Source organism: Cynoglossus semilaevis, chromosome 2 (assembly GCF_000523025.1).
Source record: "Cynoglossus semilaevis isolate Cse_v1.0 chromosome 2, Cse_v1.0, whole genome shotgun sequence".
In the NCBI taxonomy this organism is placed as follows: domain Eukaryota; kingdom Metazoa; phylum Chordata; class Actinopteri; order Pleuronectiformes; family Cynoglossidae; genus Cynoglossus; species Cynoglossus semilaevis.
In genome coordinates, this window is record NC_024308.1 from 9,109,687 (window position 1) to 9,117,304 (window position 7,618).

Here is a 7,618-nt window from a genome sequence, read left to right on the forward strand (position 1 = left end):
TGTTGAACATTCTTAAGATGAAGCAATAATGCATTTTAAATGGCAGTGCACAACATCCATATTATCTTTTATTTTCTTTCGTGTAGTGTCCTCTGCTGGCGACTTGCAGGAAATGCAAACTATAGCGTCGCGGCAGCAGCACTGCCAATGTTTCTGCACAAAGCAACGGCAGCAGCCAATCAGTGAAACAAAACAATGGACCTGAAGTGTTTGGCCTCGGTGAAAGACAAACGACGGAAATGTGTGAAGGAGGAGACCGTAGAGATGAGGCTGCTCCGGTAAATCTGTTGTTCATCTGTGTTCACTAATGAATAATTAGACAGAGGCAAATAAATGGCCGGGGGCCAAAGGAGAGAGAGAGAGCGAGCGAGAGAGAAAGAGAATTTCATTTAGGTTATTACCTCACAATACATGGAACCCATTTTCATTTTGGTGGCTGTGGTCTGTTAGATAACAGGTAGATAACATCACTGGGCTGAGTTCAGTCTCACAGCTCAGTGAAGCCACAGTACAAACAAATCTACACACCAATACTACACTTCACTAATACAGTACACATTTTTACTGTGCTTGAATCAATGGGTCTATTGATATGATGAAGAGACCATTTAAATTCCTCCAGTTGACCCAGTGCTCATCAGTCAGTCTGGGTTTATTTGACACGGTTAGAGAAAGAAAAGGCTGATCCGTGAAGGGTAAAGGCGAGGGTGTGTGTGTGTGTGTGTGTGTGTGTGTGTGTATGTGTGTGTGTGAGGGATGGTGCTCCCTGTTGGTGTGTTTGCCAGAGTGATGAAGGGACCCATCGAAGGACAGATGAGAATGAGATTCTTGAATCAATACCAACCAAGGGTGTTTGGTTATTAACGTACACAGGGAGCAGCCGATGTTCAATACTCCTCACCTGACTGATCAGACACAAGCACCCCCCCATCCCGGACCCCCTCCCCTCCTGCTTTTATCTCTTCCTTTGCACTCACCATTCAGAGTGTGACTTCTTTCACTCTTTTTTCTGCAGTATTTGCCGTTCATACAGGAAGCTCCCAGTGAAGTAAAACTGTACTGCATGTTTAAAACAATATGTAACACAACTTTTATATATTGTATACGTGTCATACAGTCAACATACATATTGTACACTACTGTTATACACTACATATAGAACTACAGTATATGGTACATTTAAAACTATATGATTATGAATGAATATGAATGAAAACAATAACGTATTTGCATTAGTATACAGTATGTATAAAATCATAACATTTCTACAAGTAGTAACTTTTAAGCCAAACATCAAGTAAATAAATCAATAAATTAATTAAAACAAGTCTGAGTTAGGAACTGAAATAACAGTGATTTTTTGTGTGTGTGTTTTGCAGACAAACTATTCTAAAGAAATAACGATCACTGTGTTTGGGACATTTCTGTTCCACGACCTGACGACGATCGTTGTTTAATCTCCAGGGGTCTTTTTTCTGTCCAGGGTCAAGGTGGGAGCTGGAATCGATCCCTGCCGTCAGGGGTCACGACCTGGACGGTTCATGACAAGGTGGTGGGACACGGTATGAGAGAACCAGTCAGACTATAATTTCATCATACACATCAAAACCGGTGACAGTCTGAGCTTCCTGAGCTTTTGGAAGTAAAATGCCACAGTGTGTGTGTGAGTGTGTGAGTGTGTGGGTGTGTGTGTTACAGGGGTAGATTTTATGAAGATATTTGCCCCAGCTCCCCCCTGGATTTTGCCCTTGCTACACTGTGGTGAATCTCCTCTTCTATCTGTGCAGTCTGTCTGTCACTTAATTAGTTTCACCTGGTGCCACCTGGTGTTCATCAGTCTGACTGGCCTCACCTGGTGTCCTGGGTTTGAACACCCCTCTCCTCTCCTTCACCCACTCTTTGTTCTCTTTGACTACAGTTCTCCTGTTCTTATCTCCTGTGTTCCTGCCTGGTCCTTGGTCTCGGTGAGTTCACTAAACTCTTTCCTGTTCTCTCCTCTATGTCATCATCTCCTTCCTGTTTCCCTCTCCCTCTGCTGCATAACACTGTCCAGGTTGATGGATGTCCAGAGTGCTGACATCAGCAGCCACTGATCCTCTGCTAACTGAATCAGGTCACTGGCTCTCAGTGGAACCTGTTGGTCATATGGTGTTACATACAGCTTTATTTTGCACAAATTAAAAAAATAGGAAATAAATTCATATTACTAACCAGGAAACTTAAATTCACTTAATTGTTTTTTAAATTCTTTCTTATAGATCCTAATCTCAACTCTCAGGATATTAAATTATGATAGTCTAGTGTTGAAAGTCATCGTATGATGTGACTTACACAAAGAAATGTTATGAGTCTGATGCTTCTGGAAATGAAAGATAAACAACAAGAAAACAATATTGGACATTAGAGATAATAAAAATCAAAGGTAACAAGAGAAAAGACAGAAATACAAACATCCAGGTGTGAAACCAACAGTTCAGAGTAAATATAAAGATCATTAATTCATGAGAAGTGATTTTAAAACCCCAAACCCATCCCATCAAAAACCCGTAGTGTTCTTGTCTTCTTGTCCTCCCAGGCTCCACTCCGTGTCCATGTGATAGTCCAGCAGCTGTGTACCGTGGACTGGAGGAATGTGCACGTGCTGGCGTGTGCACGTGGTTGGCCCAGAGCTCACAGGGACGCTCCGTATGGGGTTTTAAGGATAAGTGGCCTCCACGCTGAGCCGACGCAGCGTGAACGCCGAGTCTGAAGAGGAGTGTGTCAGTCAACACTGCTGAGGCTGAGGAGCTGTGCTGGAATGGAGAGGTGTGTGTGTGTGAGTGTGTGTGAGTGTGTGTGTAGTTCTCTGGCTTCTGTTTGTGTGTCCTGTTTACCTACTGTAAATGATGTTGCGTGTGTGTGTGTGTACATACTGTATGATTGTCACAGTGTCAAATCCCACTGCTGTTTGCCAATCCTGTAAATATTGCCCAACACTGTTGGGAGACTCGTCGTCCCACTGTTGGAAACAGGAAGTCAATTATTGACAGTAATGTTTCCTCTCGCCACCTTCTCTGGCCCCGCCCACAGTACGTCAGGGTGTCAAACTCAAATCCACACTGGTCCAAATTAAAAACTGTGACCAAGTTGTGGGCCAAACTTGATATCCATCTCTCCAGATCTGTAATGTAGAGTTTGTTCATATAGAAACAAACTGTAGTTTTGTGTAAACATTGAATCTGGAACAACCAAAGGTTAATATTATAAACACATGACAAATTAAACTGGAAATGAAACACACATCAGTGGTAGTTGTTGCTTATTATGTCTCTTTATCTGTAGCCTAAAATGTATGTGCTATAACATAAATGTTTCTGCTATAACGTAGCACATACACCACTATAATACTACAAATCCTGCCAGTATATACAGCCCATATACTGGTGGGCCAACTGTAGTACACGTTTGATATGATCTCGTGGGCCAAATATAATTACACTGCGGGCCAGATTTGGCCCCCGGGCCTGAGTTTGACACATGTTATATGTGGACACTGATAAAGTGCTGTCCTCTCCTGCTCTACTCTGATTTGTTACTACAGTGATTCACTGCAGAAAGGTAAATCTGTTCTACTCTTCTTCTTCTCTTCCTGATGAGTGGTTTTTTCTCTTCTTTTTGTTTTTCCTGTGTGTCAATACAAACGCTGCTGAACGCACAGATGGCAACTAGACACTCGCATCAATGCCCAGATGCTAGTACATATCCAGAGACAGTCCCCCACCCCTCCTCACACACACACACACTCACACGCACCAGGAATCCCTATACAATTATGGCCAGAATGGGAATCATTCTGAGCGCTGAATAGCTCATTAGCTACATATTGCAAATCGTAGGTTTCAGCAGAAAGCATTGATGAGGAACACTGTGAATGGGCGCTCTGGGGGAGGCCTGCATCATTAAACTGTGTGTTCTTGTAGAACTGTGGAGCCCTGTGCTGTGTGTTGGAGACTGATCATATAGATTTCCATACATGTATTAACAGAATGCAGAAATACAAACTTGTGTTATTGTTATTCCTGCCTCCTGGCTCAGCAGAGCGACCCGGTCATGTTGAAGAACTGTTCTGTCAGACTGGCACCGGCAGCTTCTCGTTACTACTTTCTTAAGCAAACACTGACATTCAGGTGTCCTTGGCTTTACACAGCTAATAGCTCCCTGGAGAGCCTTTTAGCATGAAGATTGCAGAACCTGAAGAGAGAGGCTAAATATATCTTTATTCTCCTGTGTGTTTGACTGTAATAGTGTCTGGAATTCAACCCTCCCTCACCGTTTGGTCCAAACAGAAGGCAGTGAATGTGCAGCGTGTGCAGGATTCAGCTCATTCACCGGCCGAATAATTGAAGTCTCACCGACTCCTCGTCCCCCCCCGGGTGTCCTTCACGTACGGCGTTCGCAGCTTATGTTTGTGCCTGTGTGCGGCGGTCGGCACGTGCAGTGAAGGAAGTTTTGTGGCAGAAAAACTTTCAGCATTTACTGATACGTCACTTCTAAAACTTTAGTCCGTTTCACACGGCTGTTCATGGAGGACTGACTGAAGCAGTGACAGCGGAGAACTGCTTTTTCTAATATGAAAATGTATTTTTATGATGTGAAAAATCCATGATATGCTATAAAAGTGACATGTAAAAGTATTATATGAATATTTAATGTGACACTGTCGTGTTCTTCGTTGTCTTAAAGTCTTGAAACTGGCCTTGTTTTTCCAGACGGTTTGATTCACAAACATCTGTTATCGATGGTGGAACTTTGTGCTAGGGTAAGACGTGGTACAGTTCTGTTGAACTGAGACTGTCAGGTGTCTTTGACACTTCCTGTCTCCTAGTCCTTCCTCCCTGCTGCTGCAGTGTTCAGCACCTGCTCAGTCTCCTCTAGGAGGCAGCGTCAGGCCCTCCTGACTGGTGCCTCTGTGAACCCTGTGTCACAGCAGGTACTAACCAGTCAGGACGGTTCCTCTCTGCTGTCAGTGGAATTCCCTGAGCTTCTTTAAAGAGAAGCTGAACTTTGGTGGTTCGTCTTTGTGATGTTACCTTTAGAGTCTTCTGCTTCTGCACATTGTAGTGTGGCCGGCTGCCACAGCCAGGGTCAAAGCAAAAGAAATGAGAAAAAAATAGAAAAAAAAGTTGACTTTCCCATTCAAAAATTGAAACATTACCTGGATCTCTTTGGCATGTACGGTGGTTAGTCGTCCTTTGTAAACTTTAGGTCAGAGTTTATGTCGAGTGTTGAAAAACGTCGCCCCCCGCTGATGAGATCGGAGATGCATTTCAGGCTAGGCACTGAAATGTCAGAAGTCTGTCTGGTTCCCAGTTACACAGAAGAAGTAGAGACATGGTTTAGAACTGCAGTATCATGAACAGTGTACCACCCCTGGCCCCCGCCCCTCACATTAAAAACAGAATATTATCTTACCCACAATACAGTGAGCCATGTTAACCAGCCCTGGGCACCTTATTTACACCTTTTGTCTGTATAACGTATATAGTATTTTTCATTGAAGTATTTTGTCTAACATTATATACTCACAGAGTAATATTCATTATACGTGTTGGTGCTCCTGGCAGTAAACCCTGATTCTGATACAGGTCTGTTGAATCCCTGCCTTTAATATTTTGCACTCGTCCACTCGTCTGCCACCGTCACTCTGTGCCAAATCACACATGCTGTAAAGCTGTTGGCACCTTGGACATTTGTAGTGATTCTATTTTTTTTTTTTTTTTTTTTTGCAGGGACCTGGAGCAGAGCTGACTCAGTCTGAGGCAAGAACTTCCTTGAAACTAGTCTGAGGTGAAACATCTGCCAGGCCTTTGGAACAACACTGATCCTGGTACATTCTACTGCACAAGTATGTTAAAAAAAACAAAAAAAACAACAGATTTTCCTGTTAATTTTAGGCCATACAGTAACAATGACAGCGATGCAGCTGTTCATGTGCTTCAATTAAACAGTTATTTAAAAATAAAAAAAGTAAAATTTTATAAGTGATATTTGAAAATAACAAACAACTTTTCCTTTAACAACCACAGAAATGGTCTAAATGTTGTACATCATGTGACCTTTGAACTCCTTATCAGAACTTTGGTGAGTCCATAGTGCAGCGGTTAACACTCCTGCCTCTAGAGCAGAGAGTCCTGGGTTTGCTTCCCAGAGGAACCACATATCCCTAGTGGCGCCTCCCTAGTGGCAGCCTGTGTTGGTTACAAACACTCACACTGTAAATATCTCCATTGTGGAGTTATTGAGGGACTCCTTTTATTTTTAGTTTTTGATGACGATGAAAAAACTAAACCAAGTGTGTGGATGTTGAACTGGATCATCATTGGAGAACAGTTTGATTCTGATGAACACAACGCGCTCCAACCCCGTTCCTGTAGTTGCTGGGATAGACTTACGGCGGTGAATGTCCTCCGGGTGTCGTCAGACGGAAAGTATTTTCCTGTAGCGTCTTTGACAACTGCCTTATTGAGCCGAGAGTTGTTTTTCACCGGCTGTTTCTTGTAGTCGAAACATTTTCTCCTGATGCAGAAAAGCTCAGAGTGGATGTCAAGAGCACAGAAGACGCTGAGGGTGGACGTCCTCAGTACTTGTCCTCCAGGTTTCCACAACTTAATGCACGCACACACACACACATGAACACACAAACACACATAAACACACAAACACAAGCGCACAGGCCCTTACAAATAGACAGACGTGAGTGTTCTTGTTCTGGTCTGTGGATCTTCCTAAATTGAACTAATAAAAGTGAAGCTGGCAGTAGAAGTGAGAAGAAGACGTATGGAGAAGGAGATGAGAAACTGGGGCAGCCTGAAGAGTGAGGAGGAGGAGGAGGAGGAGGAGGAGGAAGGGGATGAGACTGGAATGTAGGAACATTATTGACAACCTCTTCCCTTCACTTTTTCTCCCTGCAGCTTCCACACCCACTCTCTGAACAGCAATTACACCTCTCCAAATTATGATCTATACCAGCAGAGTGGACCTGACCGAGGATGGAGATAGATTGAACTGCACCTCTTCCCTTTTCTCGCTCCCTCTGACTCACCCTACGTCTTTCTCCGCCAGCTTCGCCGATGGAGACGGATGGCGTTGGGCCCTTGGCCTCGGCCCCTGCAGATTGATTATTGATCAGGGGGACAGAGATGGATCGAGGGGTGGAGAGGTGGGGGGGGGGGGGAGTGGGGGGGAGGATTTTTGAAGGAATTATGTTTTTAGAGCAGAACAGGCGTGGGTGAGGAGGCTGTGTTCAGATAAAGTTCTCTTCAGGTCACACATCACCTTCAGACCGATCCAGATCAATATCCAAAATCAAAGTGTGTGTTGTTTTTTTTTCTTTCGTCCCCAACATTTCAAAGCTATAACTCATTTTTTGTCAATGTGTATCTGGATTTAAATAGTTGTTAAATCATTCTGGGAGATCAAATGGCATACCTCCAAAAGAAAACTTTTTTTTTTAACAAATGAAGAAGAATCTGTGCTTCAGGAACAGTTTGAATCCAAAGGGTCGCACCGTTCATTCTGCAGATAAAGAATCACCTTAGCTTTCATTTCTCTGAGATAAATATGAGCAGCAAAGTTCCAC

General features: G+C 43.4%; 1 long non-coding RNA gene across 1 annotated transcript; it reads left to right on the forward strand.

Annotated features, from left to right (window-relative positions):
• The first annotated feature begins 1,627 nt into the window (after positions 1 to 1,627).
• On the forward strand, positions 1,628 to 5,745 carry LOC103397468 (uncharacterized). Its single transcript, XR_523449.3, has 3 exons — positions 1,628 to 1,964; positions 2,576 to 2,805; positions 4,285 to 5,745. It is a non-coding gene; the product is annotated as an uncharacterized LOC103397468 (long non-coding RNA).
• Positions 5,746 to 7,618: the final 1,873 nt, after the last annotated feature.